Below are 22852 nucleotides of genomic sequence, written 5' to 3'. Positions count from 1 at the left end.
CTGTGCGTGTTCTTCTGCTTGTAAACTCACTTTCCTTGGAATGCCGCCTTCTCGACCTCTTTGTCCTAATGTCCTAATTGACGTCTGTGTTAGGCCCTCTTTTTTTAATTTTTTTTTCTTATTTTTTACCCTGATGTTGTAGTTTAGGTCGCGCCTAATAGCCAGAGGTTCGCCCGGTGTGATGTCAGCCTGCGCGCACGCTAATCACTGACATCACGACGCGCGCTTTCTCTCCTATTTGGGCCAGCGTACTAATCTGTGTATATAGTGGCCGCCGCGAGCGCCGGCGGCGTATCGCCTTGAGCGACTGCGTGCGTATGTGTGCAGCCGGACTGGCGTAGTCTAATCGGCCGATTGGCTGATGCCATGCCAAGTGGGGCGGGCGGTCTGCGGTTAACGGGGTTAAAGTGGCGGCGCCTGCATGACCATTTCGGTCGCCTGGCGCAGTAGTTTGCCGAGGGCTTTCACGCGCCGGAAATGCTCGTGCCGAGTGGCTTTCAAGAAGAGATTATATGCGCAGTCCGTCCGGGTTGCGCAGTAGAAACGCCGCTGTGAGCTAAGATATAGAAGACCGCGGGCGTACAACAGCCATAGGGAGGGTCTGTTTTCTATTCGTCAGCATATGCTATAGTACCGTTTAATTATGCCCGATCAGATGCGGTCATACTGGGAACGTCTCAATCAGCGTCGCACCAACGTTTCGACATCGGGACTTTTCTCCATCCCGACCACTTAAATTGTGCTGTTGACGAAGGCCAAGTTCCTTTGTTGAAACGTTGGCTTCATGCTGAGGCTGATACTTCGTTAGACCAGTGTTGAGCTCTTCACGTCTTAATCTTCCTGTGAGCCCTCTGTCGTGTATGGATAACAGGACGAGGTTGACTTACTTGTTTACTTCGCGAATGGCGCTATACTGAATCACTGGCACTACATGCAACTCGGTGTGACTTGCTAGTCGGCGTCATGGTTTCTCGAATTTGTCATAATCTGGGATGACGGAGTTTTATATACGGTGTAGACATCACAGGTTCCTAAATTGAGTCCCATAACGCGGACATCTACATGATTGTATGCAAAAGAAACTCCTTTTTCTTTCCCCTCTACAGAGTCGCAGTATGTCACCTCACATGTGCATTTCTGTGAGCTGACTTAGTATCTGTTTTGTGACGCCATTTCACTGCATGTTTGCCACCTGAGTTCACGTCTTTATGTGACCTTCTTTTCTGTTACTTTCATCATTCCTGTGGCCTTTCTCTTCAGTGCCGCCTTGTGCTTGCATATTATATTTCGTATTAATTTTATGTGAATAAATGTGGCCGGCGCCATTCATTATGCCAACATCTTCCAAAATATCATGCATCAAAAATCAAATGTCGCGTATCTACGAGTATGTAAGGTTCCGTCTCGTGCGCTTTTTTTTTTTTTTTCCTGTGCCTTGTCACCGTATTAAGCTGTATTAAATAAATTGGCAGAGACAGCGGCCGCCTAGCATCAAACAGCTGGAACGGTGCAGGTGCTGTGACGTCAGCAGGCGAGTGAAGGGGCCTTTCTAGTCAAGGCGGTGTCTGAATGCAAGGGGGTACGTGTTGTTCCCCGCACTCTGCAACCTCCCACAGCGGGCCGCGCGCAACTGCGCACCGTTCGTGCAGCAGCGTTCTCTTCTCGTCGTGCGGCGATTGCTCGTGTTCGCGCCGAAATCGCTTTGCTGCGGTGGCGGCATGGAACCGTCGTGTGGCGTGCAGGGCATACCGGGCAAGTGTATATGCGCCTACGGCGAACCACGATATAGATACCGATGCAGAACGTTTGGATAGCGCGGCATTGCCTCCGTTTCTATATCCTGGTATGTCCTTCACACTTGGGGAGCCTGTTTGGGAGCTTGCGAACGATTACGTGGTGGCGATACTCGCGTGCTGCAGAAGGGAGAACTGCGGCTGTGTGTTGACGGCCTACATTGCCGCCTGCGTATGTCCTCGTGTTATATAGCTGTCGTACGGATTGTGGCGGTGGGCCTCGTGTTTTGGGAGACGAGTGCTTTTTACAGCTTTCGACATACGATCTAACGCATATATTCGATGATTGTTTGTTACGAGCGAAAAATTCCCTGCTTCAAACTTTTCTCAAACTTGAAGCGCGTCTTTTTATCACCTCTTTGCAACCAGTCTAACGCGGAGCCACACTTTATTGCGCTATATATACAGGGTGTTTTATTTTAGCTGCACCAAATTTTTAAAAATTGCCTGTGGCAGATAGCACAATTATAATCCTTGATCTAAACTACTCGATGAGGCGGCCATTACTTCCACGAGAAATCAAAACGCCTATTTGAGTAATTAACATATTTACGCTAATTAACTTTTTATTAATTATTTTACGGCACATCTTTCAATCTACGAATTATAGCCGCTGAGTTCGCGAGGCGTATCCACTTGGAACCGAATTCTCAGGACTGAACCAGTTTCCAGATATTAATTTTCAAAGTGTCCGACGAAATTCATGGGCGTTCCAGTTAACTTTGTGCTTCAATGCATAAAACAGCGTTTTCCTCAAAAAGTTAACTGGAACGCACATACATTTCGTCGGACACATTAAAATTAATATCTCGAAACTGGTTACAGTCCTGAGAATTCGTTCCAAGTGGATACGCCTCGCGAACTCAGTGGCTATAATTCGTAGATTGAAAGATGTGCCGTAAAATCATTAATTAAAAAGTTAACTAGCGTAATTATGTTAATTATTCAATTAGGCGTTTTGATTTCTCGTGGAAGTAATGGCCGCCTCATCGAGTAGTTTAGATCAATGAGTAAAATTGTGCTATCTGCCACAGGCAATTTTTTAAAATTTGGTGCAGCTAAAATGAAACACCCTGTATACGCAGCTCTCGAGAACGGACAGCTTCGAAAGTGCCGTAAGAAAGTCTGCACCATTTACGTTACGCCCCGTAACTCTAGTGGCTTTGTGCAGCGAAATGCCCCGCATGGGTTGCTGCGGCGAAGGCGGAAGCCCCGCCCTTTCTCATGGCCAGGGACGCCGTCGGGGCGCGAGCATTTTCTTTTTATCCCCTCCGCGTCTGGCGTCGTAGGAGCGGTGACGGCGCAGCAGCTGCCCAATCTGTAGGAAACGGCGACGCCGCCGCCGCCCCAGATGGTTGGGATTCCACAGGGCGCTATCGGTTACCCGCTGGGTCGCCTTCGCCTCTCCTCCGGCGTCGAGCCAGCGGCAGCCTTGGCGGACGTCCTTGGACGTCCTTGCGATTAAGAAGCCGACTGCGCCCGCCGCCGCTGGTCGAACGAGTTCGACGCAATCCGCGGCCCCGCTGAGCGACTGCGGGGAAGCAGGACGCCACGACGAACGAACGGCACAACCAATTCACCAGCTGCCCCCGTCCATCCGGATGCAGCTCTGCCGCGTTCCTAAGACTGGTCTGGGTCTCGGGTAACGTCGCGCGACGCATTTCTCTGCATGCTTAAACCTGTCCCACTCGCGTGAGGCCGCGCGTGCGGTTTTCAAAAGCAGCCAATCGTTAGCAGTCCCATCTCGTAATACTGCGAGCGAGCAGTCGGGCACGTCAGGTCGAGGACGCAGCTAGTATGCGTGTATATGGAACGCTGACAGTGTTCGCCGTGATTAATATATTTGTCCGGCTGCATACACCGGTTTTCGTGAGTCTGCGCGACCTGTCGCACGCTTGTTGTAGACGCTCTACAGAGGGCCGAATAAATTACACCGAATTCGCCCCCGTTCCCTCATTTCATATTATTTCGTAGTATGTCAGTCACTTCATATTATTTCCCCCTCTATTGCGATTTCCCGAAACAATATACGTAGCCTGCAGTCTTTGTTTCCGAAACTGGTGCTGGAGCTGTTTTCCGCAAAAGGGGACTTTTCTAATCAGCTGTGCAATGCTAGAGGCGTTTTCGATATCCCTATCCTGAGGAAGAGGGGCTCCGGTGGGGCTTGTCTTCCGGCCCCCGCCTCCTTTGACCCCAGCAAGGACAATGAATAAAGTTTAAAGTTTTGTATCTCTTTCTGCACGTCGAAGCGGCACAGAAGGGTGTCGTAAAGGGCCCCTCTGGTCCCTCCCTGACTGAGAGGGCATCAACATTCCTCGAAGCTTCATCCGCCATTTTCCCAGCAGTGCCCTTCGTGAGTGTGATTTGGCAGCAACGAAGATTGCTTGCCGCATTGTGATGGTATTACGCAGCGTGATTGCTCCGCTAATGAACTGGACCTTGGTCGGGCGTGAACCGGTCGTGAATGCTACATATGCTTCGCGTTGGCCGCTAGCTATCTCACTCAGCCGCATAACTTCGCCGGAGAGAGGCGATGTCACCCTGCGGGCGTTTATGCACCAAGGCCGCGCCTTGCAGACGTTTCCCACCGGTATAGCAAATTGTTTGCATACAGCTGGTGCTCCTCGTCGATTCTCTAGAGTGTCCATCGTGCGCATGCGTGGTTGCCCTTGCCTGCGTGGGCTGTGGAACTAAGCGAAGGGCTTACGATTCTTCGGTGCCTGTTCCAAGACGAGCGCACATTGTCGATCTCTCCTTGTAATTGCCTTAGTTACCAAGTATATTTGTAGTGTTTGTCCGCGCGGAAGGCCTGTAGTCGTTTATTTTATGCTACAAATAGGTTCTGCAATGCGCTGCTGCCAGAACCATGTTTTCGGTGGTTCACTTTCGGGAATATTTCACCTTTGTTAGACGGAATTCACAGAGCAGCGATTCACTGCCGCGAGCAACACATTAGCAGTGGTGTAGCTAATGACCGCGCACTGAAAGTGATATCCTCAAAAATGATCGATCGAGGAAACGACTTCAGAACTGTATAGCTACGTGAACCACCTTCCAATTGGCTTCTTTGTCTCACACATGTGAAATCGATGTGCGCGTTTGTCTGAAGCCAGTGTCGTCGTTGGAGAGTTTCCGCCAACTTTTCGTATGCGGTATGTCTGTTTCTAACGTCTGCTTGTAGCCTCTTTTCTGGGCTGATGCCGAAGATTGTGCATTTTAAAGATGTGTCAAAAACTGATGATGATGTCGACGACGATGATGATTGTGATGTTGATTACTGATGTCAAAAAGCTGGAATGGGATTCAACTTCTAGTGGATGTCGATCAAACGTTGTCGCTCCAACGCGGCTCTCACAATAAGTTATGCAGTTCATACTAACCTTCATCTATACCCCAACTGGCCGATCGTTGCCTTTCATCGGCTTCTACTAGAGGTTGTATCGTCTTCAACCTTTTTTTGCTGGCTTCACCTGTGCTAACGAAGAGAGACATGAATAGAGTAAAACAGAAACTGAAACAGAAAACGACAGAAAAAAAAAAAAAAAGCCGGTTTAGTACTTCGCAGTATATGAATAGTGCTGCTTTCCTGAAGAAGCGTACACACGTCTTAAAAAAGACGTGTGTAACTCTTCTGTGTCCTTACCAAGCACCGTGGTTATTTTCGAACGTTGTAAGTACACTCCACCTATGAGCGAATATCAGACCTTTCTTGTTTACTTGTTTAGTCATTTATTTTTATTTCGTTTCACGACCAGCCGTACAGTGCAAGCGGTGTTCGCAGCCGTCAAGTGGCTTTCAGTCCACATGTGCGGCGTGCTGCGTAATAAATGTTTTCCTCTTCTTGTATGCTAGCGTCGCTGGACTAGCAAGTATATATGTGGCGGAGAGCGAGTGAGGATGCGGCGTCGCATGCGCGTTCTCCCGGAATTCCGGCAACGGCAGCCGCCTTCACTCGGCCGTCTTTCCTCCCGTTCAGCTCTTGTGGGACGCGGCGAAGGCACGCCGCCTCGGAAAAGCTGTAAAATGCGAGCGATGGCGCTGTTGGAGACCGACGCGGAGCGAAACGAGACAGAACTAGGAAAGAAAACGAGAACGGATGGAGAGTGGGGCGGGGGGGCTGCAAGGAGGGTGCGAAGACTGAGAGCAGAATAGGTGACAGTTTTACAGCGGTCGCCGCGCGAGGGTACTCGGAGGAAGCACGAACAGATTGCCGAGCGTGGTCTGGAACTTGTCCAGTCTTTGGACGAGACGAGACTGGAATTTTTACAGTTCCCCGAGAAAAACAAAAAAAAAAAAAAAAGAAGAAAGCTCGTTTGGTGAATTTTGGATGTATGGAGGAGGGAATTGGCCATGAGGCTTCGCTCGAGGCACGAGCGAGAACTGCCTCGAAACTATATTTTCTACCCCTCTTTTAGTGCGCGTGGATTAACTAACTAACTTCGCTTCTAAGAGGTGTCACGGAACAAGGAGGAGGCCCACTGGCGTCGTTGTTGCTTGCGGACCGCTTTGTCGAACGAAAAGCGGATGTTTCATGTTTAGTTAAAATTTTAATTTGCTTGTTCTTTTCACTGTCAGAGGTCTCGGCCAACGCGATGTTCGGCACGATCGACAGGGCGTTGCCATCGACTTCGTGTGCGCTTCTGTCTTGCAAAATTCCTGTTGGGTCGAGTTTACGTGCAACTGTAGTACGAGCATACATACATACGTACGGCGTCTGGGGTCGGTCGGGGCTCCCTGTCTGCACGTTGATCTTGAAAGACGCGCTACCGAGAATGGCGGTGCAAGAGGAATGCGCCTAATGCGTCGTGGCTGGACGCGGAGCGAACCATGTGTTCCCCATCTGGTGGTGGGACTTCGGGGGTGGAGGACGACGGGGAGGGTGTCGCGGAGAGAGCGCGCGCTATTACCGCCGAACTACCCTAGCTGGAGCTACGTCAACGGCAGCACATTTGGGTCTCGTCCCTTTGCACAACTTGCTTCCTCTCGAGGAGCGGGGGTCTTTTGAGCTTGACCGTGTTTGGCTTCGCTCTGACCTCGGAGCTGTCTCTCTCCCTCTTTCCCTCCTTGAGCGTCGCGCTCGTTGTTTCCCGTGACTGTTTGAACTGGGCCGGCGGCGGGTCAACCCGGGGTCGACGACGACGGCGCGGGCTGAGTTGTTCTCGGATCTTTCTGCTGTTCGCGATGAGATGAGAGAGAGCGAGAGAGAAAGAGAGAAGGGCCCAGACACGTTGACGGAGGACGGACGCTTTCGTGTACTTGAAGACTTCAGGGCACCGAAAACGTTTTCCTCGTTCCCTCTCCCTTGGAGCGCACACTGCTTGATCTGTGTGCGTGGTGGTTGTGACGTTGTTTTCTCTTTTCGTCTCCGCAAAGCAGCGTTCTCTTTCTTTCTTTCTTTCTTTCTTTCTTTCTTTCTTTCTTTCTTTCTTTCTTTCTTTCTTTCTTTCTTTCTTTCTTTCCATTTGTTCTTTAAATGTTTGCTTCTGCCGTGAGCCCACGAGGCGTGCGTTAAGTACAGCATGACCAATCGTCGAGAAAGTTCGCTGCAGTCGCGACGCGGCGTGGATCCGCGCGCCAGTTTCTCCTGTGCGAGCTGCGAGCGGCAGCGTCGGTGTAGCGGAACGCGTGTCAACGCACCGCAAGGCACGGAGAGCGAGCGGCGCGCGCGTCGTCGTCCTGCTTGCAGAGTGACTGACTGTCTAGCGGCTTCTTCTCTTGCCGCTGTTCTCGTTTTCTTTTCGCGTCGAGGTGTCGCGCCGGCGACAACGAGGCTCGGCGCTATAGCGTGGAACGGCGTCCGCCCTTTGTCGTGGCCGGCCGGCTCGTGCACACTGCTGCCCGCCGTGTGTGTGTTACTTCGTGCACGAGTAGAAGTGTGGTGATGCGCGTGCGCTCTGGTTCACACTTCCTTCTGAGAGGACGTGCTGTTTCTCTCTTTCTTCCCCTTCTGTTTCTTTGTTTCGCGCTTGTCGGCACGCATGCGTCGGTCGTGCACCACATATGCGACTGCTTTCGCTGACCTGCATGTCACGCGCGATTTCGCACGCGTGGCTCGGGTATAGTACGGTTCTTTTTCTTTCTGCGTATCGTGCCAAATGTCGCCGATTGCGTGGGGGAGCTTGGCGAACCCAGCTGGGTGTCACACCTTACGGGGATTGCTGGAGCGAAGTGGTTTCGCTGCAGGTGGCGAGCAAAGGACTGGGTAATGAGCACCAGTCGTAACAGTCTAGGCTCCCGTGGGGCTGTTAGGGAAGCGTCGCGCTGGATTTGAATCGCGCAAGCGTCGCGCGATTCTTTAGGTTATATAGCGTGAAATAGGGTAACGAATGGTGGTGTCGAAGACGTTGTCGGATTAAGCGAGGAGTGGGAATGGACACGTGGCATGAAACAGCGTTGTTTATAGGTTCAAGTATACCAAGGAGGTTCGTTGTGATGATCGCGTGTCTTGCGGAAACATTTTAGTGTTTGACGTTTGCTACTGCCCGCGTCTCATGTTAAGCAGAACTTATGGCCACGCCTGCGCGAAGCATTGAACCACCGACGGATATGATGCAACTTATAACCAGAAAAAGAAATTTAAAGTCCCTTTGTGAACTAAGGTGGACATAACGCAGTAATTATTAACTTCGCCAGTGGCTGCAGACTTCAGCGTAAACTTGTCTGAAAGTAGCAACCCTAACCGGGACAGGTGGAGACTGGGAGAGGACTCGGCGTTCAACTTTGATCACACGAAGCATAGTATTGGGTATGGCGCATTCCGCAGCGCGCTTCCGCGGAATGCCTCGGTTGTCCTTGCGGCATGCGTGGGCTAGCCTGTCAAGACCAAGGCTCTCAGCTGTCGCGCCAGTATATGAGTGTCCTAGCGACTCCCACAATCACAGCTCGGATCTGTGCCAAATGTATACCGCCGCATCTTCTTCCGAGGGCGCACATATACAGACCGCTATCATTGGCAAATAGCATGCCTTTCCAACGGCTCGTCGAGCGATTTGAACGATACTGGCTTGCTGTTCCTTTCGACGAGGGAAAGAAAATTCACATACGGAATTGGCGGGGTGGTTTAAAAAGAGAGTAAGAAAATGATAAACGAAAGGCAGAGAGGTTGACCAGGACTGAGCCCGGTTGGCTACCCTACACTGGGGAAGGGAAAATGTGAGAGAAAGATTAAGAGAAGAATAGAAAATCGGCTGTGGATATCGCCGACGTAGCAACAGATATCTGCTCTATCACTGACGGTCACTCAGTGCGGATCACAGACGGTCACTCAATCCGGTAGTTTTCAAAAATCGCAGCAGCGCTTTTGTGGCCTTTTGTAGTTGCGATGTTTGAGGCCGTGGTCCCAAGATCTTGTTCAAGGTGAATGTTTTTTTTTTTTTTTTTTTGATCCAGCTGATTTAAAGCTGTACACAGGTCAAGTCATTTGTCTTCAAATGATGGGCAGTAGCACAGTATAGGTGTTCTATGGTCTCCTCGACACCGCAGGCATTGCACTCGGCGCTATCAGCTAGCCCCTTCTCACGCTTGGTGTACACGTTACGACTGTAATCTTGCGCTTAATTCGCGCAGGAATTGAGCACTTGTCCCGTGCTAGAGGCGACCGGCGTATTCCTGAGCGTGTGCGTCCATCGCATTTAGCTAGGTCTCTATCGCAGAGCGCAAATCGGCAACATATTATAGGGAACCCCGTAGAAATGGCTAACCCGTGGTTTCGGCGCCGCTATCTGCCCTGCGTATACAAGAGAACTGGGACCTTCCGTTTTGCTTTATGCGGTAAGGACGTGGTATATTAGCGGCAGCGCGCTTTGCGGCCGAAAGACAAGGTGCCGCTTTGTTTTCGTCGTGCCTCCGGGCTCGTTCCTTCCACGGAATGGCACCTCCTGTCCGCCCCTCTGCCCTGGTTTCCGTTCTCACGTGGTGGTGGGCCGCACACTCCCGCCTCTTTCATTATTTAGCTTATTTTTAGACCCGTGCGCGGAGATTCCTCTGTCTGCGCGTTGCGTCGCCGCTTCGCGTTTAGTGCGCGGTGTACGCCTTTGGGAATTCGCGGGACCTGCGTTCCTTGCACTCAAATTCCGCTTGAACGCCCTTCGCATGACAGGACGAAGGAGCTTCCTGGCGGCACCGTTTGAAATCTGGTTCGCACAACGCGTCTGTGTCTTGCGATCAGCGGTGTCTCAGAATTCTGGGGCTGAGATTTGATGGCGGTTTCTGTCCCCGATCGGGCCGGTTCATCTTCATAGCGACTTGTCATAATCTATTCGGCAAGCATTCGGTGTGTCGGAACAGTCATCGGCACTACACCGTTGGACTCCACTGCGTCGCCAGTCCCCTAGCTGTCTTTTGCAAACTTTAACTTATGGCTGTCCGTAATTGCCGCCATCTGTTCCAGCACCCCTGAATAGCTTGTGGAGTGGAAACAGTATAGTAAAAAAGGAAAAGAAAAATTCAGTGGTGATTTAGCGCTAAGCACAATAGAAATGCGTTATTGGGAGGTGGGCATTACGTCGCACCTGCTTGAAGTCCCGGATACATGACTTCGTTCTGCGTTCACCACATTACAAAGTGTTGTTCAAGTGGAGACCACTGTCAGTTTTACCTCCTTGGTCTTATATTAAAATGTGAAGGCCCTAGCATCTTTTCTATTATTTTATTAATTGTTTGCGATTGCTCCGACGCGCGCGCGTGTCCAAAACGAATTAGCAAGCAAAGTCCCAATTTGACCTGCCTAGGATGCGAGCGCCATCTGGATATCAGTTTCGCAAGTACATATGAACGCGCGGCTGTAGGTCTGGTAGAAATGCTGGAAAATGTGTTTGTGTTTGAGTTCCCTCGTAGCACAATTGGGTTTTCTCGTACATTCAAATTACAATCCGACGCCGATTGGTAAACACTCCGATGGCGAATCCGGCGCCGAATGGTAACGTCGTACTTTACCATTTTTCTGACGGATTTCACTGTGAGAAATTAAATTTTTGTTCACCAAAACCTTGGACCACGTGGAAGGACTGCGCGGTCGAGGTGGTTGGTGTAGCTGGAGATTATTTTCTCCGCCACCGAGCCGACATCGCACGCCGGTCACCAACGCCGGATTTTCTGCGACACGGGGCCCTTAAAGCTGTCGCATTAACAATGTTTTCATTGATTTTTCAAGGTCTAAGGGGTGTCTCGGTATGTATGCTGGGTACAGAATAGTTGGATTTGACTCTATTACGTCACTCACTCTCTTCTTTTTCAAATCCCAACTGATGGCTGCTACGCCATAGGCTCCCTTATAAGGGAGTCTATACAGTAACTCTAATGGCTGCCTATAACTGCCGCCATCTGTCGCAGCAGCCTTGGATAGTCGAGTATAGGTGCAGCATTGACGAAGAGAAAATAAGAAGAAGCGAATAGGTGACGCCGAAAGGCAAGTTGCGCGCGCCGTACATGTACCAACCGGGCGCATCCGTTCATCGAGGCGCGAAGCGCAGGCAATCGCATTAAGCATCGTCGGGAGTCCCGCTGAGAGCTTCTGTGCGGAATCTCACCGGTGAATTGGCGCGTAGAAGGGGGGCATTGGTGGGTTGCGCTGAGGCTATGTGCCACCGCGACTCTTTTGTCTAGGGTTCAAAGATGCGGGCTCCACACCGCTGCTGCTCATCCTCTTAATGGCGTGCCGTCGCGCGGGGCGCAATTATCTCCCGGCCTCCCCCCTGTGCCAGAGAGGTTCAAGACGCCTTCCTCTCGCCGCTTGGCTGATGCTGCCGACTGCGGTTCGGTGCCCCCACCATTGGCTTCCCTCGCGGCGGTAGTTGCTTCTGCCGAAGGCTCAGATGGATAGCTGATATTTCTTTTGTTTGACGCTCCCGGTCTTTCTTATCCATCCAGTGTATCGCTGCGCCTTTTGCTTCCCGGACAACCGCGTTCCGGCGTTGCAGCCGTGGGCCGGCACGTGACGCGGACTGGAGAAGTGCGAACGGTGGTGGCCGGTGTGGAGGTGCCCGGGGGAATCGCGGCGCTTTGCTGGGGGATTTACTGTTTGTCAGTGGCCGCTGGCAGCCGTGCCTCGCTCGGGAGGCGCCTGTGCGGAGTGGCTTAGAAGAGTAAGCTCCCGCACTGTGCCTGGAACAGTGCTTTCCCGTGTAGCCGTAATGGTACGTGGGTGTTCGCAGAACGGATGAGCCTGGCCGTATCCCTGCTTTTTCATCATCATTCTGTGCAGCTGCCTTCGGGGGAGTCGCGAAAGAGGAGCGACTCGATTGAAGCCCTGTGAGGCGCTGACCGATTTAAGCTCGTTTTTTCAATTCAATACCGTGTTTCGTGTTCGGTTGCTTCGGCGGTCTGTTCGCGTTGTGAAATAACCAACCGTTCCGTTCTCTTGGCGACGCATCAAGATTCAGCCACCTATCTCACATATCTCCCTCGGCACCAACGGCAAATCCATCCGAGAACAAAAGGAATACACTGGCCACTCCTGCTCGAGTGAATGTTTGTCTGTTCCATGTTTTACTAGTTCTTCTAGCGTTCTGCCTGATGGCGTATCACTTCTACCTCTGTTTGGGCACGACCAAAGTGGACAAACTCCACCAGTAGAACGAACGTTTACTCTACAAATGGGAGGTAAATGTGGGGAAAAAAATCGCACTTCGGCGGTGGTCCGTCCGTCCGTCCGACCGACCGACCTACCGACCGGACTCGACCGGAAATAACAATCACTCACATAAGCGAAAACCACTTACTGCCTCATAAGAGTTTTCACTGTCATCCGCAATTCTTGTATTCACATTCAAGTTAACATCTGCGCCGGGAGAACTCTGTATTTCTTTCGTGCGTCTTCATCTCGCGTGGCAACAAATGTGCTTAACAATGACTATAAGCGCCAAGAAATAACTTAATGTCTACGACAATTAACAGAGCCATGTCTAACATAACTCGTACCGTTTTGCCACTCCCTATTGTTTTTGCTGTTCATGCGTCAGCTGCGCATCGTGCAGCGTACACTAAAGTACGCGATGCGTTTATCTGATGAACGGCCGGAAAACGCGATAGGTTGCGCGACTGCAGTGTCGAACGATGAATCGACTCCGTTCTTTTCCGACGCAGTGCAACGCCGTAGCGAATATAGTCCCAGTTCGTTTCTACATACTTGGCGGATACCGCGACCATTCCGGAGCGCGTAGCCGACGGCCGTCGGGGCACTGCGAGAGCGTGGGAAAAAGGAGGAGTCCGTCCAGAGGGCCTCCAGCTGGTGTGTTTGTGTTTTTTTTTCCCTGCAAGTGCGTGGCGAAGCCCCGTGGTTTTTCTCTCTCCCTTCACGCTACTGACTGGCGCTGCAGTATCACTGTGGCCCGCACCGTTCAGACGTCCTTGACGGCATGCCACGTCCGTGGCGTCGTATAGTGACAGGCTGCACTTTTCCTCGCTGGCGCAGAGAATTCGCGGAGAATGCGCGGGGGCGACGAATTGGTTCGCCCGCCACCCGTCACCGTGCGCCTATCACTTTTCACAGCGCTCTCACTGCATTCGCCTTGCAGCAGAGCTGCATACTGCGTTGGCCGATCGTATTCCCGATTCGTGAACCTCAAAGGGATTATTTAGCGTATACCCCAACCAAACACGATGGCTCGGTATTGACGGAAGCAGAGCGCAGTAAAGATCACAGCGCAGTCTTTTCTTGCTCTCTTCGTCTGTGTTGCACTGTGCCTGCCCTAATGAATTTTTGTAGTGTTGGCGAAACCACCGCCCAATGTCGCACGCCAAACCGGCCTTGCGCTTGTGCGCCGACAAAAATCTCTGCTCGTTTCGACATCTTACAGGCATGGCTTGCACGTTCTTTTCTGGTCATTAGTGGGCGCTACGGAGAATGCATCATCAAAGCTTTCTTTTCTCTTTCCGTCGTTCTGATATCGAGTGTCCCCGAGCCTGCTTTGCTGGATAAATTAAATATACTGTTACGGGCACTTTGGCATGGCTCCGAATAAAGCTTCCTGCCATAAGGGACAGCAGCTGTTCTTCCGGTACACGCTTTTCGGTTCAACTGCACTTGTTCCGCCGTTTCGATGCGCGCGTGTATCCCGACTGGCCGCCGTCGACGCTTGGTAAATGCATCGTTTCGATGCCGTCAGCCTTTGTTATACGTATACCGCCGGCCCCGTGCTCCGCTGTCGATCGTAATGACCGGCTCATTTGCTAATGGTCCGTCCCCCCTCCAAAATGCGGCCTGTCGCCCCGAACACGTGCACGGTCCGATGGGCAGCTGCCTGCGAAGGCCGCGGCCTCTTTCGGTGAAAGGATGGGCGAGAGGGAGAGATGGCCGCTGCATTGGCAACCTCGCTGTTGCGTATACGTTGATGGCGGAATGCGCCTCACTCTTATCACCTTATAGACAACTCCGGCGAGACGACAAGAGAGGTCCTTGCGTGAAAAATGCCAACATTCGGAAGCGCTTCGACGGGGCCTAGTTGGTATATGGCGTGACTATACGGTGTAAGCTGCGCTGCTTGGGTGGCACACACAGGGAGGGAGGGACACTCTGGGCGTTTGCGTGAACCGGACAAAAACGGGTCTGGTCCGCTTGTCGGGCGGAGATTTGACTGTCGCGCCCATGTAAACGCTAGCCGTTCGGACTGAGCCAGCCCGAGTGCACGGTGTAGGTTGACCCAGCCCGACCCAATTGAAGCGCACATGTAAACGCGGACGGCCGGGTCGGGTCGGTGATTCGCAGCCAGCAGCGATTAACCTGACGCGTTGTCTTATACTAACTCTGGCCTCGACGAAGGCTGTCGCTCCGATCTCGACCAGTCAGGTACGATGTTGAGGTAAACGCTGTCGCGCCCGACGTCTGACTTGACCCGGCCCTGTCGGGTTCATGTAAACGTAGCCGTAGGCACGTAATTACCAAACGGAAACAGACTTTGCGAAACAAAAGGAAATAGCGAGAGAGAGAGGTGCCAACAGTTTCACGCAACATAAGTGCGAAACAATGGCAGCAATAGCTGGCTGAACTTTGGAAAGCCCCTGCTTATGATACTTGCGCCATGTTTTCTCGAATATCAGTTCGTTTCTCAAGATGCGCTAGAGGCGTAGCCAGTATTTCCAAATGACCGCAGCCATATATACAGGGACTGTCGCTGCCCCTTGAAAGTTGTTCGTCGTGTTTATTGCGTTAAGTATTTGCTTTCTGAAGTCTTCATCCTCTTTCCCTATAACTCTTTAGGCCCAGTGTAAGCGCAACCCCCGAAGTTTTACTGATCACGTTAACACCCTCCTATAGATAAAAATTGGTAACGAAAATACCATGCGCAAGTTATGGTTAAGCGTTTCTTACAATTCACAAGCTTTTGATTTATGAATGTTATGAACAAAGCGCCTCTTTCACATGGGCACTTACGGCACCAATCGCCTGGGTGGTCAGTGCGGATGCTTGGAAAGTAAATATCACTAGGTCACTGTTGTTTTAGCAGCGAAGCTGTTTAAGCTGGAGGTTGGCCCGTATAGCGTAGACCAGAAACTTGCGCCTGGCGATGACGTCACCGCGCGTTGCCTAGCAACCACTTGGCACAGCTGCGCTTCGCTTCGCCGCTGCTCCGCACCGCGCCGCCGCGCCGAGCTGCAACGACCGCAAACCTGCTCCTTCTAGCTATGACGTCACTTCGCGTCGCCTAGCAACCACATGTGCCTCGCTTCGCCTAGACATGTCAACGCTTCGCCAGGCCGCATCTTGAAGCGCGTCGTGCGGCCAAGCGAGAACCTGCGCGTCGGCAGCGAGCCGATCCAGAATACCGTGCCGAACCTGCAGCCGAGAAGAGGCGTCGTCGAGTCTAAAATCCCGAGTTTCGAGAACGAGAACGCGAGCGTCTACGTTTGAGTATCCAGCGTCGTCGGGATGGCGACCCTGGCTGTAGCTTGGTCGATCACAAGCTCCGCTGTTTGCTCCAGCCTTGCACCACTAGTGCAAGCTGCGCTCATTTTCGCCGTCGTCGTCGCCGTGAGGTTCGGTATAAAGTCCAAGGGCGATAAAATCGTCGCCGCCCGCCGTATGCGCGAGTGAAAGCGCGCGGGGGACGCGCGCTATCACGGAGAGCGAACGCACGGCGGAAAGCAAACGCGACCGTCGCGCGAAAGGCTGTGGGGGTATGGGAGGGAGGGAGGCGCGGCGACGCTGTGCTGCGGCACCAAATGCTTATCTTGCAACAGGCCGCAAGGGGAACTGGCCACTCAATCTCCCACGCGAAGGCAAGAAAGCGGGAAGGCAGCGTGGGAGGGAGGGGGGGGGCAGCTTCTACTCTGCCAACAACTGCGTTAGTACTTTGCCCTCGCTGTGGCGGTCGCCCGCACCGTCTCTTAAAAGCGATCTCCACACGGCTCTGACCTTTGTATGCGCCGTGCAGTCGCCGCTCAGTTTCCGTTGAAGCGATAGACCGCACGAACTTTCGCCCGCTGTAGCGGCTGCGCTTGCTGCCAGCGTTTTGCCAGTCGTTGGCTGCGGTCATTCAGTGTGATCTATTCATGTTTTCTTGTGCGCACTGACACCACGCGTGTTAATTCTGTTAGTAAGCGAATGTGTCCAAGTTTATGCAGCCGATAAAACTACGATCCCTACTGCGAATAGCTCTCTACTAATTTGCTATCGCAATTGATGCTTCGCTTTTCGGGCGAAGCTGCGACATATTTTTTATAAAGCTTCCTTAAATGTTTCATGTTGCACAAAACGCGATAATGTGCAAGAGTAGCTTATAACATGTGTATAAACTTCTCTATTTTTCCCGCGGTTGTCTCGTGCTTTCGCAGTCGTTCGCATGGCCGGTGTGATTGGCCAGCTCTGGCTGTGTTCAGATTACAAGCGTTATCAACCGCATGACGTGCGAAAATCGCAACGAATACTAATTCGATCGTGCTCATATGCTTCTGTTGGCTCTATCTGGTGGCGAAGTCGATCAGTTGGAAACTTCGACGGTTACGACTGTATTGCTAATGCATTTGCAGCTCTTCCGCGCTAAGCCGAAATGGAGCGATGGCGGGAGGGTCGCTTGTTCTATTATCTTGCGAGGGAGAAGTGCAAGAAGGAAAAGAATGAAGAAAGAATAAGAAAACGCGGCTGATCCGGCAGACTAAATTTCTATTGCTTTGCCGACTGTATAGACATATAGACGAATGTATCGACTGTGTCACATAGACGAATACATTTGTTAAAGAACCCCAGGTGGTCAAAATTAATCCGGAGCCCTCCATTACGGCGTGCCTCATAATCAGAACTGGTTTTGGCACGTTAAACGCCAGAAATAAGAAGACGAATACATTTTATTGTGCTGTGTCATCATACACCGTTCTTTCTTGTGGACTGCTTTATTCGTTTCGTAATCGGCTGCCTACCGAACTGTATAATTCCCACAGTGCGGCACGACTTTATTGAGGAATGCAAGTGTAGGGCATGCGCTGCAGGACGGACCGCCTGCGACGTAACCGCCTGTGTGTGTGCTTGCCGCGGGAGGCCACCGGCCGGCGGGGCATTCGTGCCGCGGTATAGTGGGCGCTTCTCGACGCGTGTGGTCGCGCCATGTAGGCGCCTTGCGACGTTTCGGCTGTTTGAGTTGTTTTCACTTGCCCGAGTCGCCCGCTGCCCCTTCCCCCTCTCATTTTTATCAGTTGTGTAATAGCTGCTACCGGCTTTCACTGTTGGGGGAGAGAGTATGGACGCTGAGCTCTCGCTTTTCGTTTATCCGGGGCGGACAGCTGTGTCTCGCTGTAATCGCATTAGCAGTGGGCGATGTCGGCTCCCGTGTCGTGTTTAACAGAGTTTGTGTTTGCTTTTAAGCGGCCAGCCCCGTCGTATAGGCGGCGTGGGTTGCAGACCGGCAAGAATGAAGGCGATGAATGGCCATGTGTTGCAGATCGTTTTTACTTTTGAGCTTGCGATGTTTCACGCTGCAAGAGCACCGTGTTACTTTAGCGGAAGCCACGGTAACTGAAGAAAAACAAACACAGGCGGACACCGAGTGCTTACCATGGTGATTTGTATCTGACCTTGTTTGGCGTGTCGGGTTTTTTTATTTAGCTGCGCGCACTTAGCTAAACTTTTAAATAATCTATTAGCATATCGGTAGTTGTTACCAAGCTTGTGCTGGTGCTCTGAGCAAGGCAAAGGAGAGGCGGCTTGATATAGTGTACCTGTCGAGCTCTCCTGTGGCCAAGTAACTAATTTTCTAAAATTTTCAAGCTGTGTCGTGAATGAAGTGCATTTCCGCGTCCTGTAAGGAACAGCTGACGTACGAGGGGACGAGGTGCTGTGATTCACATACGCTGGATCTTGCGTATACTGAGGGCAGCGTTATCAACTGATGGGAAACAGTAGGCTTAATGAACTTACTACCGATCACAGCACTTGCCATAAACCGTGAGGTCACTCGCCAACGTAGGATTCAGCGAAGTGGGTTGCTTACTTGCGCGCCGTTCAACTGGTAACGTTCCATGTCTACGGTCGAGCGGTACCTGCGCATTCTCACCGCGCTGGGGGTTAATTCGAGGTGATGGAGGCCGTTGGCCTCCATCACAAAGCTCACATGCCACCCACAACATCACATGCCACCCACAAAGCTTTCCACAAACTAACGAGTAACCAAGTAATCTCGCCACTGGCGGCGGGGCTGCGCAGATATCACAGCGAATAGTGGAGCTTTTCTTGTTCTAAGTTAAAGTTTATCTCTGTGTCATCGCTCGATCGTTTTCCTGCCCTGATAAACGTCCGCCACGGTAGACGTCGCAGTGCCTGTCGGCTGTTCGTTCGCCTCACCCTGCGATATTTCGGTCAGCTGCGAGCGGTCGCCGGCCGCCCACAGGCAGGTGTGCGGGCGCGTGCTCGCGCTCCATTGGCGATCACGCGTGCACCTAGCATCGCTGCCGGCCGTGCGCGCGGCTTCGCTGGAAGGGCGTTGTCGCCCGTGTTGTCTACGCTCGCGAGCAGCCTGCATGGCCTGCAACCGACGTTCGCGCGACGACGCTACCTGTCGGAGCCGTCAGGTTTGAAGGGGGAAAGAGCTCGAGACGGGGAAGGAGGGGGGGGGGGGGTTGGCAGCTGCGTTTAGCGCGGCGGAGTGGGAAGCTCGTCACGGTCTCAAGCGACGACTCCCCCGCGCGCAGATGTCGCGCGTCGCACGGGGATGACTCGTCACCCCGCCGATGCGTTTATTCGTTTATCTTTAACCCCGCTGCTTCGGAAACACGATTGCGTTGGGCTTCTGTGTTAGGCCGCCTATAGATCCTGAAAGGGCGCCGTCAGCAACGCAGCCAAAGGATGTGGGAGGGGGCGGGACAGAGAGAGAGAGGCGTAGTGCTGGTGATGTACCCGTAGTGGACACGTTCGCAGCCAGGAATCACTGCCGTTAAGCTCGCGTGACGCCTTCCCTGTTTTGTTTCCAGCATGCCGTTGCAAGCTGTTGCGACGCCACTTGTCGTCGGACCCTTTCAGTGACCTTTCGGCAGCCGATGGGATACTGACGTGTTTGACAGCGCAAAAACCGAACTCCAGGCGAGAAGTCGGATCATTCATACTTGTGCGTATTATCTAAAGAAATCACAGATGTAGCTGGTGCAACGGTGATCACAGCCTTGTGTATTGTTACTTGTGCGCCTTCCATGACGGAGTGGGTTCGAAAATTTCACAGCGTAGATAATCTGTCGGCGGTTCTTTTCTTATCAGAACCCTTTTGCAGGGTGCTCCCAAATGGTAGCTTCGTAGGAAAATTTATCGACAATTATAGTTATGTGACCGTAAAGCTAGGGAATGGGTTCGCGCCGTGCTGGTCGCATACGTTTTCACTAGCTGTGCATTTCGCTCCGCAGACCCGTGACTACAAAACCGCGCCAACCGAACTCAGTTGTCTAAAATGCAAGCGTACGTTGAAAAGGCATCGGTGGAAAGCGAATCGCTAATAGTTTTTCTCGTGATTTGCAGCAACAGATAGCCAGGCGAACTTGAACACTGAGGCTGCATCATTATCATCGTCAGCCTATATTTCTGTCCACTGCAGTACGAAGGCCTCTCCCTGCATGCGATTTCCAATTACCCCTGTCTTGCGCTAGGTGATCACCCTATTGAGGCTGCACATAGAGGAGGCTATGGGCTGCATAATGTATTAAAAAGCCGGTGGGTATAGATGGTGTAGATTAAACAAGATTTGCTAAAAAGTGAGCATTCGAAGAAATTGCAACAGGTATAGGGGAGTTTGACGAAGATACGTCTAAAATTGAAGGAAATTGTAAATAATAGGGAATATCGAACCAGATTGGCACATTGCATAGAACTAGCGTAGTGTTGACATTTTTTTTTTTTTTTTCTTACAATTTGCTGTAGGGCAGCGAGTGGATCCAAGTTCCGGGTGGTTGCGGAGGGGGGGTTAGTATTTTGCTTTAGCAGCAGAATGGTCGCGATAATCGCTGCGCGAGTATCTTGTTCAGTAGCATTGGTCAGCCAGGCTGTTTCCGCACACCCTTCTCACCACTCGCCTTGTGTTCACAAAAAAAAAAAAAAAAAAATGTTCCAAGCCTTGCCGCTGACAACCAGCGTGACGGATTGTCACGAGCGTGTAACAGTGGCGACGCATTACAATCGCAAAAGCTTCACAGGGTGCCAGCATGGTCTTAGTAGTATAGTTTGGCTTCAGTGAACTAGAATTCTAGGCAACATTTCATTGGGCCGTTTGTGATTTGCGCGAGTGGGACGGCTCGCGTCAAACAGCATCGGGCCCTTCGGCCGGGCGCTTTTGCAGGCCGTGGATGTTCGCGCCGGCTGGTTACTTTGTACGCGCCGTCACGACATGCTGTTCGCGTACGTGCGGGGAGCCCGCGCACGACGCTTCACCGCGGCGCGATGCGTGCAAGCGTCGGTTGGGACACCTCTGAACGAGCCGTTTGCGTGGCTGCGCCATTGCGCGATGCGGCTTGACGCCTGTGCTGGATTGGCTTGTCGGGTGGAAAAGACGAGCTGCATAATCGAGACCTCGAACCGTTCGAGGACGACGTGTCTCGCCCGCTGGCGTCTACGGGTTGTAGTTGGATTGAAGCTTAGTCACGAGCTGCATCGCGACTTTGAAATTCGAGTCCCCATCTGTCCATGTATTCGCGTTGCGTTCGTTTGGGAAGAACGGCTGCATGAATACATCAATGGCCGACGACATCGAAAGAAACCGGCTGCACTCGTATTCACACTTTCTTTCGTTCGAGTCCTCCTTACGCATGCACCTGTGGCAGTTCTCCTCGATGTCTTCTGGGCTTTGCTTGTCTGGCTAGGCTTCATATACGCATGCGTGAAAGGGAGAAAGTCAAGCTCAACCCGTGGGTATACCGTAGAAGCAACGTGCACAGACGCTGCTTATCCCATGCAGTCCTCTTTAGCGTCATCACTTGCAGTGGCGGTTTGCAGCGCACGTTCGTTTCGTGGCAGTCGGGGCGTTCATTTTGCGGGAGCGCCTGTTCCAAGGGCAAGGTGGAGACCGCTGTCTCTGTTATTCCTGTATTGTGGCCTCCGAACACCGTAATCGTCCTTCTCGCTTTTCTGTTGCTTTTAAGATGTACTCTCCATTTGGATTTCTGGAAATGCACCCAGTTTTTTTTCTCTCTCTTTTTTATTCGACAGCGACAGCTCTGAAGGATGCTTCATCCAGTTTAATTTTGTTTCCTTCGCAGGTTTTGTCATGATCATCATCATCATCATCATCGCAACTTTCTTTCGCTTGGCAGTAAAGCTCGCAAGAAAAGAACATTCATTCCCCACGCAGTATTCGGTCCCGCGTCCGCCAAGTGTCAGTCGGGTGTCAAGTGGCATCGTATTCGCCGTCGTCGTCGTAGTAATATATCCGCCGGGGTGGCTGAGTCAACTAAGGCGTTGCGCTGCTGAGCACGAGGTCGCGGGATTGAATCCCGGCCCCGGCGGCCGCATTTCGATGGAGGCGAAATGCAAAAAACGCCCGTGTGCTTGCGTTGTAGTGCACGTTAGAGAACCTCAGTTGGTCAAAATTTATCCGGAGCCTTCCACTACGGCGTGCCTCATAATCAGAACTTGTTTTGGCACGTAAAACCCCAGAAAGAAGAAGAAAGGAGAAGTCGTCGTAGTGCTGATCTCATTAATGTCATTGTTTCTTAACCACTTATCGCTGTTTTGGATAAGGCTCTTTTTTTTTTTTTTTCCTCGAGGATCTTCCTGTATATATAGTATTATCGAACGGAAACTCGTTCGGGTATGCGTTTAAGGCTCCTGTACTGCTGTTGCGTCATGCGCTGCATAATGTCTGCGAGCCACTGTTGGTCTATTGCTTGTGTAAGCAGCGGCGCGGCATTATATGCGATCCTACACGTCTCCGTTGAGGCATTGTCCAGTTCGACAAGGCCTTCAACGTTGCGCGAATCCGAAGCGTATACTCGTGCCCTCGCGTCAGCGGCAACTAGAATTGCACCAGCGTTCTCACACCCACCGGGTTTCGAGCTGATACGCATCGTGGAGGACGAAGGCCATTGTTCTTGGCGACTGAGTGAATGCCTGTACGGAAATGAATAAGCACAAAAAGTTACGCGACCATGGTGGCACATCGACAACCTCCCTTTGCTTTGCTCCCTTTCGGCGTTATTAGCCAAGCGCGGGTCATTTGTGCTTCCGTAGCTATACTATATCGCCGAAGCGAGGCTGAAGAAAACGAAAGCGTTTTCTTCAGCCTCGCGAGGAAACATCATGGAAACATCATGGCGAGGAAACATCAGGAAACATCATGGCGACATAAAAGGGATGAGGAGACGTGTGACAGGCACCTCTAAATATGAAAAAGCTATAATTTGTGTGTGTGTGTGTGTGGGGGGGGGGGGGGGGAGCCGAACGTACAACTTTCGCATGACGCGTGCGATGTTCGACGAATTGAGCTGCGTGCGATGGCCATCTTTCGCTCCAATGGCCGTCTTCGCAGGCCGCGATGGTCGCGACCTCGGGCAGCCTCGGCGCGGGCCCGAGACGAAATGCAGACCCCGCTCTCAAGGTGCCCGGAGGGGATTTGCTTCGTGCGTTCGGCCAGCTTGTATCGATATATAGCACGGGTGCC

At 52.0% G+C, this 22852-nt stretch overlaps 1 protein-coding gene across 6 annotated transcripts in view; it reads left to right on the top strand.

Annotated features, from left to right (window-relative positions):
• The window catches only part of LOC119460676 (plexin-A4-like), a 356289-nt gene that overhangs the window by 108500 nt on the left and 224937 nt on the right, over positions 1-22852 (top strand). Inside the window, exon 1 of one of the 6 annotated variants that reach the window (XM_049672067.1) lies at positions 19168-19321. The exons of the other annotated variants lie outside the window; for them this stretch is intronic. The gene's annotated coding sequence lies outside the window, so the exon portion shown is untranslated. Of the gene's footprint in view, positions 1-19167; positions 19322-22852 lie in introns of those variants that run through there. 6 annotated transcript variants of the gene reach the window in all.

This window comes from Dermacentor silvarum, chromosome 8 (assembly GCF_013339745.2).
Source record: "Dermacentor silvarum isolate Dsil-2018 chromosome 8, BIME_Dsil_1.4, whole genome shotgun sequence".
NCBI classification, from domain to species: Eukaryota; Metazoa; Arthropoda; class Arachnida; order Ixodida; family Ixodidae; genus Dermacentor; species Dermacentor silvarum.
This window is presented reverse-complemented; position numbering and strand designations above follow the sequence as displayed.